Source organism: Notechis scutatus, chromosome 2 (assembly GCF_049901735.1).
Source record: "Notechis scutatus isolate UNSWTSFEM ecotype Mainland chromosome 2, rNotScu1.2, whole genome shotgun sequence".
Classification (NCBI taxonomy): domain Eukaryota; kingdom Metazoa; phylum Chordata; class Lepidosauria; order Squamata; family Elapidae; genus Notechis; species Notechis scutatus.
In genome coordinates, this window is record NC_142010.1 from 49,799,269 (window position 1) to 49,816,962 (window position 17,694).

Here is a 17,694-nt window from a genome sequence, read left to right on the forward strand (position 1 = left end):
TGGGATGGATAAATGAAACTTGGGAGAGATGGTTCCATGCCCTGAGTTGAAGGACAGGAGGAAGACATGGCAGAAGAAAAAAGTTGACAGGGCATGTGATTAGCTGCAAATGGGGAAATATTTATTTATTGAATTTAGAAACTGCCCATCTCACAAAACCCATCTCTGGTCTTATAGCAAGAAATCTCAAGCTCCCAGTCTTAGGGCAAGAAATCAAAATTTGCATTCCCTCAGGGGAATCTGAGGATTATAGAGGAGATAGAAAGCAGAGCTAAAGCAAGGAATATACAACCATTCTCTGATACTCTTGTTTCACCTGTCTATAATACTATCCCCCTCTTTCTCATCCCTCCCTCCCATCTGCTTTTTTCTCCTGAGCAGCCAATTGCAAGGGTCAGATATTTACCTGAGGGCTGAGCAAGAGCTTTTGCAATTGGGATGAAGGCCTCAGGGCAAGGAACAGCAATTCATGTTACATGTATTACATGAGACTCCCAGCACCTATTAACCCTACTCCCACCCCCATTTGACTAAAATCATGCTAATGAAATTCAGCAGCACAGTTTCAGAAGCATTCCATACAGATTTTGCTCTGTATTATATTTTGACCCCCACCTGACCCCTCCAAAAATAAGCGTGGAAAGGAGAGAAAATCTTATACCTCTTTATGCCAAACTCCCACCCATCCACCCACCCACCCATCCATTGTGCCACCGTATTTCAGCCTAATGCAAATTTGGGCCAAATAAGGGTGGAAATAGGAGATGGAAATCTCAGAAAACATCCCCACTCCCATTTCACTCCAAATCACTCATTTAAACCTCCCAAAATGCAGCCAAAACCAAAACACAATTAAAAAACAGCCATTGTCTTTCAGGGGCATTGCTGTGCCCCAGAAGGCATCCCATGACCCTCCATTTAGAGAAGCAGCAGCAAATGGCCTCAGGCCAACATTCCATGACCCATTCCTACCTTAAAGGCTACTGTAATACATTTATTGTAGCAGCAAAAGATTTCATACTGAAATCCATTTAAAATCATGTACCAGGAGTATGAAATGGACTGCAGTCCATGAAAGTTTATGCTAATAGAAATGTGTTAGTCACTAAGATGTAACAGCTCACTTGCAACAAAAGCAGTAGAAAGCTAGTTTTCCAGGAATAAAGTTGGTAATAATTACATATATTAACATTCTAAAAGTTGTTGGATTTTTAGAGGAAGTTTAGAGGCTGAAGCCTTCTGATTAGTAAATTATATCAAAAAAAGTTGTATTATGATTGACAGTGCATATAGTGTATATTGTAATAGCAAATAGGGAAGGGCAGTTGCTCATAATTAACACATTCTATTTAATGTCTTTTGAGAATAATGCGAGCAGGTGTTCTATTGTTTTTGCCCAAAATGATTCTTAATCTCAGCCTCACTACGTAGTCCAGATTGGTGTCACCAACCTTTTGGACCTCAGGGACCACCAAACTAAAAATTTTAAATTCTGTGTACCACTAATATGAATTTTAACTGATGGTGGCTTGCCGACATTTTCCCAGGGTCTCTGCAGAAAGCAGCAGAGACCCTGGGAAAATCCCCCAAAAAGTCTGCAGGAAAATTCCCCACCCCATTTTCCTACCAATTGATCATTCTTTATCATCTCCAGCTCCATTCTCGGGGGAGAGAGAGAGAGAGAGAGAAGGCTGGCTGGCTGGCTGGCTGGCTGGCTGGCTGACTGACTGACTGACACTGACTGACTTTTGGCTTCATGCAAGGAAAGCATCAGAAGCATCAGAAGTCTTTGTTTCTCTTCCCCAAACTCTGCCAGAAATGAGTCTTTGCCGGCATAGCCTCTTGGAGCAGGATGCCTTGCAGGGTCCCAAAAACTCATTTATAGCAGAGTTTGGGGGAGAGAAAGAAAGACTTTTGCTGCTTTCCTTGCGTGCAGCCAAAAGCAGAAGAAGAAAGAAGCTAAAAGAAGCAACCCAGTGGCCAGGCAAGTTTCCCCCCTCTGCCCTTTCCCCTGCCCCTCACTACCTCATGTTGTTCACAATGAAAGTGATGCAAGCCTTGTGTTCTCGCGGGCTATGTAGGCGGTGCAGCTTTGTGTTCCTGCGCAGCCTGATTAATTGCTTTGGGGGGTGCTTTGGGGGTAACATTTCTCTGCGGACCACCAAAATTTTCTCATGGACCACCAGTGGTCCCCGGCCCACTGGTTGGCGACCACTGGTCTAGATCATGGAACTGACTCCACAGGAAGGCCAAATTTACTTTTATTGAGATTGGCTATAATAACAGAATCTTGACAGTGTGGTTGGGTGGATCTTATTGTCTGGTTTTCAAGGGGAAAAAAATCCAGAGGTCTCTTGAAAAACACTTATGGGCCAGCCATGACCTGGATGATCGAGAATCTCCATAGATTGTGAGCCTCTTCCTCCTCTTTACAGTTTAATCACTAAGGGAAGCCAAGGTGCAGGTCCATTTTTAGGAGAAGAAACAGGGTACATAAGAGCTATACTGTTTCAACTGCCGAAGTCATCTCTGTATTCTGCAGATTGGCAAGGGCTTTGACAATATTGCATACAGGAAGTCATCCAGATCCATCAGGCGCTTGAGTTAAAACATTGTAACTGGTCCTTCCTTCACACTACCATCCAAAATTCTGTCCATTTCAACAGAGTTACAGAGACCTTCTCCATCCTCTGATTGCTAGATTTAGCCAAATAGAACAATTAATTCTGCATGTACTATTCTGCATTCATGGGGCCAGATACCATTTGGGACCTGTTTATGGTCATCATGGAGGGATTAAACTCTGAAGCACTTCTAATTGGGCAACCTCCTCATAAACGCTGAATTTCTTCAGGACAATTAGTTTAATGTAGTCCAATCCCACATCAGAGATCACCATGACTACCTCAGGAATAATAGAAACTGGTGGTGGGTAGATAATGCACCAGTCATTCTACACTGTCCTGGCTTCTCAAATGTAGCAAAAATCACTTTCAATTTTATTTGTTTGTAGGGCTGGTACAATTAAAACAAAAAAACACTTAAAAAATAACAAACATAAACACAACAAATCAGATTCCACCAGAGTCTAAAATAACTATCACAATAATCAAGAAGATCAGAGACATCTACATCTTAGGGGGAATACTATTTCATAGGGCAGGTAAAGCAATAGAAGGTATTTCATGTGAAGGAGAAAGGAGAATAGGAAGGAGTTGTGTGTGTGTGGCAGTAAAGCAGCCTAAACCAGCTACAAAGAGTCTTTTTTCTAGCACTACTCACTAGAGCAGTACTCATAAGGAATAGTCATTGGAGGAGCAGTAGTAGTAGTAGTACTCATAAGAAGTAGTAGTTGGAGTAGCAGTAGCATTGGGAAGAGTGGAGTAGTGATAAGTAATGAGTAATAGCTTGTGAATGCTCATTGGGTATGTTGTGTTGGCTGCTTTGAGCCCACTGAATTGGGGACGCTTAAAAGAACCTGTGACCGTGTGTTAATTATTACTTATGCTAATACATTTTGGACTAGCTAAAGATTCTGGGTAGTCTTCAAGGGGACTAGAACAAGTAGTTCCCCAAGTAGAATGCATTACACTAGAGGAAGGGGTCAATTTATTTTCCAAAGCAACAAAGGGCAAGACAAGAAATAATGGATGGAAACTAATCAAGGAGAAAAGCAATCTGGAATTGAGAGATTTTCAAACAGTGGAGACAATTAACCAGCAGGACAGGTTGCCTTCAGTCATTGTGGGTGTTTCATCACTGGAGGTTTTTGAGAAGAGACTGGACAGTCACTTCTCTGAAATAGCATAGGGTCTCCTGATTGAGCAGGGGATTGGACTAGAAGACTTCCAAGGTCCCTTCCAGCTCTATTCTGATTCAGATAATAGGTGATCAAGGCCAGACTGGTGGATTGTTCAATGGATTTCTAGTAGAAAGGTAAAGGCAAAGGTTTCCCATGCCCAATCATGTCTGACTCTAGGGGCTGGTGCTGAGGGAGCCAGTGTTGTCCCAAGACATTTCCGTGGTCATGTGGCCAGCAATACCGAAGGCACATGGAATGCTGTCACCTTCCCCACCAAAGTGGTATCTATTTATCTACTCACATTTGCATGCTTTCGAACTGCTAGATGAGCAGGAGGAGAGGTAACTAACAGGAGCTTATCCCATTGTGTCTAATAGAAGGAGGCTCTGAGCTGTTATGCCCCTTCTTGTAGTAAGATGAATTTTTAATATACAGCCATGCCATCTCCCTGCCTCTGGCCCTCACCTGCTGCATCATGGATGCTACTTGGCAGGTAGAGGCGGAAAAGTTATCCTTTTTTCTCAGCCAGGCCACCATAGAAGATGCCAGGTTAGCCCTTTCATTTAAGATTCAATCTTGGTTATCAGATGAGAAACAAGGACTGTAGTTGAAACACTCAAATTTGTTGTCACTTTGTCTTAGTTTGATTGCAATAGTAAGGACAAGAGGCCTTCTATCCTTGCACAAGCCAAGTTGACAGCTGCATAACAATTGGTTAAAATATACTCCCAAGTCATGCTTCATTCCCCACATTCCACCATCTCCTTGACATATCTTATAAGATCCAGAAAGAATAAAAACTGAGGATTAAAACAACTCCTCCCCCTATAGAGACAAGCAGGGTGGTCTCCTTTTTGGTACATTAAAAAGCAATTATATATTTCCTAAGATATATGAAACTGTATTCATCTAAACTAGTTATGGATGTTACTAATGCATAAGCTGGCATTCAAAATTGCAGTGGATATAGTCCTCTCCTTCTAAGTATCTCTTCCTCCCATGTTATAAAACCATATTCCAAATCTTGTATTAGATTATAACTCCCTTCTGGTAAGGCCTGCACATTTATATCTGCTGGTGGGGGAGGCATGATTTAGTTAAAATCTCAAGAGGAAACAGGATACAGCTTGTGGATTTCATTAAGGTTACCCTATCTCATCCCACTTTATTCAAGCACCAGAACAGAACAAATGCAAAGAGTAGTTTTGGTCAGTAACAAGTAATAACTAAGGAGCTACACATCAGATGGTGGTTTGGATTGGCTACCTAGGGAACCAACTGATTTCCAGTCAAGGTAACTGGATTGATCTGGGGTAGAATGTCACATAAGGTGCTATGTCATAAAGATATTGTATTAAGATGTAACATGATGCTTTGGTTGATTCTACAAAGTGAATCAGAATGTTGTTTGCTTGGTTTGGCTGAATGACAGCCTCATAAAGAGAGAAGGCCAAAGGAAAAAGTCCACAGTGAAAAGTGGACCAGAAAATAGAACCTTGCGTAGTGCCAGTAACTCCTACTACCTGAATGGTTTCCGTAAGGGAATGACCCAACTCTGACCTATTTTATCAGATATCCTGGTTTCAGTTGCCTACCTCCCTTCACTGCTAATGCATGCTTTGCTCCTAGCTCCTCCTGCTAGTCACTTGCCTATTTTAAGTAAAAGATCAAAAAGAAGAAGCAACAAACTGCATTCCATGACATCCTTCACATGCTGTATGAAGCAAGTCACAATTGCTTGTTCAAAAAAACACAGTAATGCCTTAGTAATATGTGTGGATGCAGCCTATTTTTACTTTCTTTTAAAGAGAAGGTGCCATACGGTGATCCAGTAATAGTCTTCTCCTCCACCAAATCAATCACTACCCTCATTGTTCTCTGTCGGTGTGTGACTGAAAAGATGGAACATTTGGAATCCAAGATGTCCAAAATTTAGTTCTGAACCCACAGATATGGGTGATGAGTCTGTCATCTGCACCTCTATAACTGTCTAGTTTGGTTCTGCAACCCAACAGGACAGACACAGACTTCAGTGGATAATTAAGACTGCAGAAAAAACAATTACTACCAACCTGCCTTCAATCGAGGACCTGTATACTGCACAAGTCAAAAAGAGGGCTGTGAAAATATTTACAGACCCCTCACATCCCAGACATAAACTGTTTTAACTCCTTCCTTCAAAACAACGCCATAGAGCACTGCACAACAGAACAACTAGACACAAGAACAGTTTTTTCTCAAACACCATCACTCTGCTAAACAAATAATTTCCTCAACACTGTCAAACTATTTACAAAGTCCACTTTTCACTGTGGACTTTTTCCTTTGGCCTTCTCTCTTTATGAGGCTGTCATTCAGCCAAACCAAGCAAACCACATTCTGATTCACTTTGTAGGATCAACCAAAGCATCATGTTACATCTTAATACAATATCTTTATGACATAGCACATTATGTGACATTAATCTCCACATCACTCCTTATCACCCATCCCCTCCCACTTGTGACTGTATGACTGTAACTTTGTCGCTTCTATCCTTATGATCTATATTGACTGTTTCCTAGTATGATTTGATTGCTTATTGTACTCTATGACTATCATTAAGTGTTGTACCTTATTCTTGACTCTTGACAAATGTATCTTTTCTTTTATGTATACTGAGAGCATTTGCACCAAAACAAATTCCTTGTGTGTCCAATCACACTTGGCCAATAAAAAATTCTGTCTATTCTATTCTATCCTATCCAATATATCATGAATTAAAGCTCCAATTTTGAAACTCCTTTGTTGCATGTATCTTTTAATTCCATTCCAATTGTTCACCCCAATTAAATAAACTTTGAAACAATAAAACATTAAAAAGATAAACGGATACTGTGTCCCTCAGGTTCTAACAAAAAGATGCATCAGGCACATTAACTCAGGCACATTAGATATATATATAGCATGATATATTCTTGGCTTCTGCATTTAATGCATATGTATCTCATACATTACTGTTTATGTTCAGTGTAAAATATACACCATAAAATGATTGTTATCATACAAGATGGTTATAGCGAAGATAGGTAAATATTGGTCGTAATTGTGTTAGCCTATCTATTGCAATGTGTTTATTCTTAAAAGCACCCATAAACTAAAAATAAAATTGTATGTTAAAATGTATTTCTAAAATAAAGGGATTAGCAAAAAGAAGCCTTTTCTTTTCTTGATTGCCAGATTTTGGCACATCCTTTATATTAGCAGTTTCCCTGTTTATTTGGGAGACTATAATAAAACTTGATTAGCCTTCCCTTTCCCCTTGTTTTCAATTGATTCTGCAAGCAGAAGTTAACATAGGCTAGTTTTTAAACTGTTCTTTGTCTCTTTGCTATTAAAGGTTTATTGCTCATGTGAACTGAGAATCATTGTATAAGATCACTTTCACAGTATGAGTGAAATATTACAATATTGAAAAATTATAAAGAAACTGGTATAGATGGTGTAACCAGAAAAACAGTAAGTATTCCCCTTATGCATTCATGAAATAATTGCGTGCATTTAATGCATGTGTGGAGACTATGCACGTGCCCACACATATGATTGGAAGAATGCCAGTATTATTCCTCTATACATGGGGAAAGCAGCAAGAGTGACTGCAAAAAAAATGACAGAAAGATTAATTTGTTAGGAGCAACTGGTAAGTTACTTGGCAGAATTCTGCTAGAAAAGGTACATAAAACGACAATGAACAAAATTTGACAACTGCAGTATGGCTGGGTGCCACACAGTGTAGAATGGATTTTTGCATTTCAGTAGGTTTTTGACAAATGTATGAATATGATAAAGTTTATTGTTTATTATTTTATAGAAAGTATGAAGAAGTGAACAAGCTCAAATTACAGATTTTTTTGCATAAAGATGGAATTGAAAGGTTATTGCTGAATGCTGTAAGAGCACTGTGCAATGGAAGAAAAGCATGTTTGAGAATAAATGGAATGATTTAACTATTAGTTTAACTCTGAGCAAAGAATAAGACAAAGGTTTGTAATGTGCTTTTGGTTGTTTAACATATAGATAAATAGATAGATAAATATAGTATAAGGAATTATTATGGAGAAGTTATGAGTCTATTGGTTGGGGAATTTGAATGTTTGAGTTTTTCATAGATTATGTGAAATAATGAGTATGGATCTAAAAATTAATGTATCAAATTTTCAAGTAGTTGTGTTTGAGGAGAAGAAAAGTGGATTTTTTCAAGTCAAATGTAAATAGTGAAAAACTAAAAGAAATAGATGGAATGTTTTGCCTTGGTACAACTTTTAAAGATGGGGAAATGGATAGAGAAATTTTAAGACATGCAAATACTGGTAGAAGGATAGTCCGTAGATGTGGTTTGTGTGAGGAACAAATATTTGTTGAGGTAAGAAAATTGTTTGCTCCTAAGAAAATGCTTCTACCCACTTGTAATGTGGAAGGCAGGGGTGGGATTCTACCAGTTCTGTCCACTTCTGTAGAACCGGTTGCTATGAAAAGCAGCAAACAGAGAGCATACATAGAACCGGTTCTATGTCTGCTGTTGTTTTGGCCCACCCACCTTCCAGGGCTCTTACCTGACCTTTATTTCTTGCGTTTTCAACCGCATCTGCTTTGCGTGACACAGCTGTGGTTGAAAAAGCAGGAAAAAGGTGCTTTTTCAACCACTGCGCACTTGCACACAGAGCTGCTCAGCTGTCCGGGCAGCTCAGCAGGTCATAAATTGCACTCGTGCGACTCATGCAACTTGTGCAACGCATGCATGCGGGACGCAGATCAACAGAACTGGTAGTTATACCAGTTGGATCCCATCCCTGGTGGAATGTAGTATTGGGTATGTTGAAAGGCTGTCGAAATGCCTTTCTTCTGAGGATTTGATTTTCCCGCTGGGAGAGCTCAGGCGCAAGGATACGGACAACTGCTTGAAAGCTGGATCTTTTTATTTTTCAGGAAGGTGAAAGATAGCAAGAAGTCTGCGTTCCTGGGCTAGCTACCTTTGTATGGTAAGTCCCTGATTTTTATACCTTTTTTCTCCTTTTGTGTGTGAGTGCTTGTGTTTGTATTTCTTAATGTTTTAAATCCTGTCAGGGCTTGTCTTCATTTCCGCCAGAGGGTAAACTCCGCGGGGTGCAGAAGGCAAACTTTGCGGGGTGGTTTGATTGGATTATCGTTTTCATCCTAATCTTTTTTAGCTTAATGGTTTCTTATATTTGTTTTGTGGCAATCTCCTGTCTGTCTCCTTTGCAATATATTTTGTGTCTTTTGTCTGTTTGTTTTGCTGATTTGGCATGTCTTGTGTTTGTAGGGGTTTTCTTTTCTTGTTTCCCTAGTTTTCTTAATTATTTGGGCTTTTGTCTAAGGGGCTTCTTTAATACCTTTTATTTGATTCCTTTTCCTATGCAAGTTTGTTTTATGGCTGGCCTGATGTTCCCTTTGGGCTTTTCCTGCTTGGGTGACACCACTGTCCTCATGAAGTTCCCTTTCCACAGGTAGGATAGGAGAAACATAAAACTAAGTTGAATGCATTCAAAATGGGGTACATCAATATTCAGTAAAACAAGAGATAGGGTCAGGGATGAACATATACTGAATGGATGCAAATACAGAGGTGACCAGTATGAGAGAAATGAATTTAGTTAGTCTGGCCATACAAAGAGAATGAGTGAGAATCAAATTGTAAAACAAATATATTAAGGAAAAGTTTATAGTTGAAATGAAGCAGGAGATTGACAAAGATGTAGTTCAGGGCTGTCAAACTCGTGGCCCGCAGGCCGGATGCATCATGTGCTGGCCATGCCCACATCCAGTTTAGCGAAGGGGGAAAAAGTCACGATATGTCATGTGACGATGCAGGTTTGACACCCCAACGTAGTTGAATGTAACTGATTATATCCTGAAAAGAGAAAGAAGTTTAAAGAGCAAAAGACAATGTGTGAAGTAATATATAGATGTGGTTCAAGTTATGGTTTCAAAGGTAGAAAGGGATGGGGCAGAATGTTGAATGCCATGATGTAAGGTAGTTTTAACTATATGTTGTATCTTTTTTAAAATCTCAGACCTTTAATCCCTTGGTATGATCTTTCTCACTCTTTTTCTGAGTTTTGCAAATGCTGCTTACTTCGAAATGGGAATTGTGAGATGGAGTATGTACAGTACGTATGCCCTGGAATAATCTGTTCATTATATTCATAGCTCACACTAAATAAATAAAGTGAGCTCATTACAGTGTAGTTTAGTGCCACAATGTCCCCATACCCCATTAGAAATGTTATGGACACAGCACTTCCTATATAATGAGCATAATTATCTTTGAAACCTACATTGCTGAAGACTTTTTAGCTATGTTCATAGTTTATGTTTGTTTATAAACATAGGGGTTGTAAATGGAAGAAGTAGTGTGCTATTTGCCATGTCCTGACATTTTATACTCTCACATTTAACTACTAGTGGGTGGAAAGCACTCTGATATGCCTCCCAGGATAATGGGACAAATCTTTAGCCACTTACTTCTTAGTCAAGGAAGACTGGTTAACCCTGCCTTCTCCTGCCTCTTCTTTTATTGAGGTAGTTTTGGTGCACAAAGAGACTGAAATGAGGTAGTGGCTGGCAGAGAGAGAAAGAAAGGGGAGTGAGTTGAGCTGATAGGAGACAATTGGGTGGACTGAAAAAGAATTGAATAGGGAAAATTGTGGATAATATATCTGTGGCAAATTGATCTGAGGTGCTCATACTTTTAACTCAGGAGAACAAATTTGACAGAGTACATTGATTTTACAGGCATTTATTGAAATATTTATTGAGAATGGCTATATCTAAAAGGAGGGTATTTTCTGAAACAAAAAATGGTAGGTTTGATGAAGAGGTTGTGGGAATTTTCTTCTATCACACAGTTGGGTTGCTGACAAAATATTTCTCCCTCAGCCTCCTCATTTGAAATAGGTTTTGGTTATGTAGAATAAAGTTTGACCCCTACCTCATCTACCACTTATATTTTTTTCTGGGCAAGTAGTCATAAAACTGCATACAATCCATTCAATTTGAGGGATAATTAGGGTGGGTATTATCAATCTTCCTCTCCAACATCACTACCTATTCTGCTTCCTCGTGGTGGTGGAAAGTTAATCCAGGGAGGGATATATAAATATTACTAGCAGGATCACCTAAGGAATGAAGGTCATGCTAGCTGCCCTGCTAAATAAACCAGCACCTATATTGAGCACAGCAACATAGGAAAATGCCAGAAGCAGATGATCACTTTAGTGACAATGGCAAAGGCATCAAGTCATGCGGTGCAGGAGAAGGCAATGAGAAACCATTCCTATATTTTTATCAAGAAAACAATATGGATAGAAAATAGAAAATGATTGACTATATAATACCAGATGATGAGCCCATCAGGTTAGATGAGACACAACATGTTACTGAGGAAAAGCCAGGAATCTTTCAAAGTACTAATGGTGTTTATGATGTGGCTGAATTAAAGCCTTTAAGAGGTCTACTACTGATGTTACCAAGAAGCATGAACTCTGGAAAGATCAAGCACACTGAAAGGTGAAATGAAACAACTACAAACTGGCATGGGTAAATTGAAATGGGATCAGACATTTTTGGTCTGAGGATCATACTCGGGATATGAAAAACAAAGAAGGAACAGTACTGCTTTTATAGTTAGGAAGGATACAACAGGAACCATGCTTGCCTACAATGCAATCAATGACCAAATTATATTGATTACACTTTGTGGGCAGCCCTTTGATATGACAGTCATTCAAGTTTATGTTTCAACCACTAATGCAGAAGATTAAGAAATTCATGAATTTTATAATTAGGTTTGAAATCAACAGAACATGTAAACAGCAGATTCAGATGCCTTCCCTTAAATATTGCCATCCTATGGGTCATCAAAACATGTTTTTTTTTTCATTGCAACCCCTGCCCCACAGAATACTCTCTCCCTGGAGGTATGAAAAATCCACAACCTTTTATTTTTTCCAAAAAGCCCTTCAGACCTGGCTCCTCTCCCAGATGCTGAAATAGGGTGAAATCAGGCTAGGATGAGAACATGAGGGGGTGAATTAGGAATGTGTGTCTGCACACTAGGTTTTTCTGGTATTCTTGTTTTTTTGTTTCCTACTGTACATGTTGTTTTATGATTGGATTGTAAGCCACCTAGAGTTTGCTTTTAAGATGGGCATTCATACAAATATTTTACCTAAATAAATAATTAAAAATCTCAGAACAAACTGGAAATTGTCAAGAAAAGAAGGGAAGCCAAAGTCAAGAAAGACAGAAATCCCAGAAAGGAACTTAACAGAGTTTCAGAGTGCTGTTAGATAATACAAGAAGCAGTATTACAACATCTGTACAGACAGTGAATATGGAAAAGCAAAGAAAGACTTTAAAATATATATATTTGAATTAGAAGGTGGTTCCAGCCTCACTTCAGTATACTAAAGGACACTATAGATAGTAACCAATTTAAAGGAGATCAAAGGAGTTGTTTGCAGTATACTGAAACACAGTACAGTAGAGATATTAACACGCAAAATACCTTAGAACGGTGGTGGCAAACCTATGGCACGCATGCCACAGGTGGCATGCAAAGCCATTTGTGCTGGCACATGAGCTGCAGGCAAACTTACCTCACTGCACATGCACGCACCTCACAGCTGATTTTCAGCTGGTTTGAGGCCTTTTTCAGCCTCCCAGAGGCTTGAGGACAGCTTCTGCAGCCTTTGCAGGCTGAAAAATAGGCTTGTTTCATCACTTCCTGTAATATCGGAGGCACAGTGCAGGTAAGGGGGGGGTGGTGGGGTATATATATACACACATTGCTTGTTCCTTTACTGTCTATGGTTGTTCCTTAAATCTAGAAGCTGTTCACCACGTTGATATCTTTATTGTCACATTATAAACCAGACTAGCACTTGATAGGGCAGCCATAAAAACATACTTAAATGCTGTGATGTCTCTATCCACAAAGATCAAAAAAGTGCAGGTTATTCTCTGTGACACTCCATGGAGGTGAAAGTTGGACTTGGAAGAAGCAGGAAGATTATTGATGTTTCTGAACTTTGGTATTGGAGAAGACATCTGAGCGTACTGTGGACTGCCAAGAAAACAGATGGATCATCGGGTCTTCCGGTTTGTCGGCTTCACGAGCGGCAGGGATTCGCGACACAGCGTGATCCCTGCTGCACTAGCCGTTTTGGTGTTCCGATCCAGACGGGTTCGAGCTAAGGCTACCCTGCAGGGGTAGCTGAAGATAGGGGATCCGGAGAGGGGTTTGGGGGTGTTGCAGACCCCTCCCCGGCCGGCAGAACCCCTTTTCCCAAGACGGTGCAGCGGCGGTCTGTAATGGCCGCCACAAAGAAGCCGGCAGCCAGGTAAGAATGCGCAGGAGGAAGAGGAGAAAGCCATTGAGAGTGAAAGTTTTCTTGGTTGACCCAGGACTCTAAGACACATTTAACACAATTCCTGGAAATTATGGCTTTTTGAATGATTCTTTCCACAAGAGAAAATAAGCGGCAATTTTGAGGTGCTGAAAGGAAAGTTTACTCTCCTTCCCTACGGAATCAATAAGTGGATATTGAGAAACCTGTCTTTTTCAGGTAAAAACTAACTTTATGTGATAAGTGGGAAGGAGAGGACAAAAAATATATTCATATGTTAAGATTTTGTTGGAGGAGATGCCTTAAGGATTTGAAGACTGAAATATAATTCCAATAAGGCTTTAAGATACAGATTTGGACTTTCTTTTTTTTTTTTTGATTGATACTACCCCAGGAAGAGAAAGTGAGAACTTTGTTTTGGCTTGGATTGATTGAGGACTTTGGGATTGTTCTATTTTTTTGAAATATCTTGGTTGGTGCAAGAAGAAAGAGCGGGAAAAAAAGAAAAGATTTATAATGGCTTTTTTTGCTGAGGAACTGAGAAAAGAATATGAGCAAACAAAAACAGATGGTAAAGATGGCGTGAAAGAAGCCTTCCTTTTTTTAGAAATGGCGCTTGTTAACTATCAACAAATACTACAACAGATGGAGGCAGCAGAAGACGAAGAAGAAGAAGAAGAAGAAGAAGAAGAAGCCATCTTTAATGAATTTCAACATTTAACTAAGAAAGAAGGAAGGAAGAAAGGAAGGAAAATGAAGGACTTAAGACTTAAAAAAACACTCAAGAAAGAGAAAAATAAGGTGCAAAATCAATATAATGATAGTAAACAAAAGAAAAAAGGAACACAACAGAGAAGGGAAGCCAGCAAGACAGAGGCTAGGAGAAGGGGGGTAGGAAGGTCTGGTGGGGAAGAAAGAAAGGGAAAAGGTGGAGAAAAGCCACAAAGTTTTGAAATCAGATGGGAAAAGAGGAATCTTTTTAGGGACAAAAGGTAAAGTACAATTTCTTTAAAAAAGATTTTGCAAGGTACATAAGATGGTATTGTAGCATTTGTATTAGAAATAGAAAATTAGAATGGTTTAAGAGTTAATAAGAGATTAAAATGTTGAAATGTTTAGTAATGATTGATTTTAAAATTTAATAAAATATTAAAGGGAATGTTTAGAATATTGAGTTTTAATTAAAGAGTTTAATATGACTATGGTATTGATGTTATTATAAAATTATTATAGTAGCATTTGTTTTTGGAAAAGGCAATGGGAATATTATAAGATTTAATATTTAGATCTATTATTTAACTATGTATTTAATCATTTTGGATTTATTATTTTTCTTCTATTAAAAAAAATTTAGTAGATAGAATGTACCAAGCAGAATCAGATTGGGTATTAGGTGTTATTTTAAATGTTAATCTAATTAATTTAGGGGAAGATAGAAAGGCATCATACTCTGATTAGTGATTTCAGGAGAAATTCTTTTTTTTATTATAAGGAATGAGACAGGGGGATAATAAAGAATGGACAAAAGATACAAATATAATGACTCAAATTAAGATGGATTAAATAAGATAGAATTAAGAATAGTGAAATGTGTGGAGAAGCTAATATAGAAGATATAGAATGGTAAATAAAATAGGTAATGATATGTAAGATGAGCATGAATATAATTGAAGTCCATGTAGAGAGAGGTACCTGGGGCCAAGTTACTTTCCTAAAAGATTTTTTATATGTTTGTGTGTTGCGTGTTTATGTTTTTGGGAGAATTAATAAAACCTTGCAGAAATACAGAATGAGAATAATGGTAAACAAGTCAGAAAGAAATAGATTAAATAATAATAGTGAAATTGAATAAGAGTAAAGAGAAGTAAAGAGAAATTGGATAAGAAGTATTTGTATGCTCATATGGAAATGGTTTAAAATAGAATTATATTGTATAAAATAAGGTTTTATTTGACTTGTAAAATTTATAATGGAAAAAGGTCTAAGTATGTAATGGTCAATGATGATTTGTTTGTCTTTAAAATTAATAAAATTTGTTTAAAAAAAAAGAAAAGAAAAGAAAACAGATGGATCATCAAACAAATCAATCCAGAGTTATCCCTCCAGGCACAAATGACAGGCTCAAATTATTCTACTTCAGACATATTATCCAAAGACCTAAATCTCTGGAGAAAGGTCTAATGCTGGAAAAGGTGGAAGAAAAGAGAAGATGATGACCAGCAACAATATAGATGGACTCAGTTAACATGTAGATATATGCACCATTGGAATATCTGAAAGACAAGGTTAGGGACAGATCATTATAGGAAAAAAACCTACGAGGTTGCTAGGAGTTGACAACAAATTAATGGCACATAATCAGTCAGTAAGTCAATCAATCAATCTCAGAACTACAATCAATCCTGATTTGGGCCAGACCTGCCTGTAGAAATCTCAATTTTTTTGTCTTCTCATCATACTGAATTTCTTACCACATCAATTCTAGAATTGTCTCAGTGCTACTCAGAAATTTCTGAAGAGTTCTGGAAAAATATATTTGTCCATTTGTCATCCCTCAAGTGAAGCTTGTGTAAGTCATGCAACAAGAAAAATATACAAACAAAAAGCCCTCTTCCACTGTCACTCATGCTTTAGTCATCTCCTGTTGGATTACTGCAACTTACTCTACATAAATCTGCCCTTGAAGGCCAGCAGGAAACTTCAACTGATTAAGCAATGATGGGAGTACAAAGGTCTTCCATGTAACACCCCCAATTTAGAAAAGCCATTACTTAATGTGATGCGTGACTCCTATGATGAGAACTACTTCACAATATATGCATGACTCAGGCCAAAACTAGTAGAAGAATTTCAAAAACCCTAAATGCCTGTTTGCTTTATTTTGAGGCCTGCAGCCACCATTGTCAATGTGTTTTGATTAAAGACTGCTTAGTCACATCGTTCTATATCCCTTTCTAGTGGTGATAGTTGTTTCTTACTTTTAAAGAATCTCTGAAAACAGTACATTTGAAATATAATCAAGGTCAGCTACTAATGGCTGAGGATGACTCCAGGGAATAACATTTTACACTCCTCCCTTTATGTTTCTCAGTAATTGGGGAGCAAGCAGAATAGAGATACCCTATTGACCAGAAGCCAGAAGAGCACATAAATGATCAAAGGAATGAAACAGCTGGCAGCCTGCCGATACAGGGAATGGGGAGGATGAAGCACAAACATCCTTTATAGGGGCCAATTAATTTGGAATAATTGACACACTTCTAGTTTGTGTGTGACAGTGCTCTGCTTGGTTTTTACTGAATAATGCTGGGCTCCCCCAATGTTCAGATGGTAGGCTAATGGGGAGCCTGGAGCTGATGAGGCAACTACCTTCTAGTATTTGTTGCCCATTAGATGAAATAGATCACCCCAAAGGATCATGTTAGTGGATATTCTTTGGCTGCACTCAGGTAGAGGCTATCAAGGAGGAATTAGAAGTTTGGGGTCTGTGAAGATGATTGTGGGGAGCTGCTAAACTGAAAAGGAAATAGAGGCACTTCTATATATTTCTGATCATTTGCTGAATTGTGATTATAACCATTTATTTTTATCTACCATAATACTGCAAGTTGAAGCTGCAAGTGTGTGAATCAGGATGTTTCATTGAAATCTGTAAGATCCTGAAACAAATCTAAGGCATCCTTTCTGCATGTTTGTATCATCTGGAAAACTACACAAGTGTAGCTAAACAATCAGGACATACGGGTCATTTCTTGACAGGCAAGGGTCTGCCATGAAGATGCCTTTATGGGAGCCTGGAAAATATCTTCTGAGTTGAACTGCTCACCCTGTGAGAGAATAGAGAGGATTAGCTGAAGATCCCACAACCAAGAGAAACTTGCAGTGACTTCATGCTTGAGTCTTCTCAATGATGATGCTCCATCTCTGCAGGTTATCCCCAGAAACTGGGAGCTCCCCTTTCCTATTACGTTGTCAAAGAGTTGTGATAACATGGCTTTTCAGAAAGGCATCTGGGAGTAGATGAACCTCATTCTAACTTCAAATAGTATTGAAGTTGTGGTTTTAATTTAAGTTGGACTTGTACACTGTTAGAGGTCTTTGGAAATGGGGCAGTATAGAATATGAAGTAAATGTAGAAGTGCATCTTATTCCTAGATAAGGCAATGCTAGCCATAAATGCTCCCAATTTTGGTATATCGGTAGAGCTTGTACTCATTTGGGGGAGGGGCTTCTTTGCTGGATCTGATTGCTTTTGTTCCAGGGATGTGTTGCAGTCTCCTAGAATCTTAACAGTTCTGCTAATGTAAAATTATTGACACTTGGATTATAAACACGTATCTATTTCTCTTAGTATTATGGCATTTATTTACCAGCTCAGTCTTGATAGACTCTAGGTGATGTACAAATATTTTCAAAATGCTCTTGAGCAAACTGGTAAAATTGCTACAGGTACTTGTTTTTAGTTGCAATGACAACAAAAAGAAG

General features: G+C 38.6%; 1 long non-coding RNA gene across 1 annotated transcript in view; it reads right to left on the reverse strand.

Moving 5' to 3' along the window:
* LOC148132015 (uncharacterized) overlaps positions 1 to 17,694 on the reverse strand; it is a 60,274-nt gene that overhangs the window by 35,712 nt on the left and 6,868 nt on the right. Inside the window, exon 4 of the long non-coding RNA XR_015747502.1 lies at positions 16,952 to 17,036. This is a non-coding gene — a long non-coding RNA (uncharacterized LOC148132015). The remainder of the gene's footprint in view (positions 1 to 16,951; positions 17,037 to 17,694) is intronic.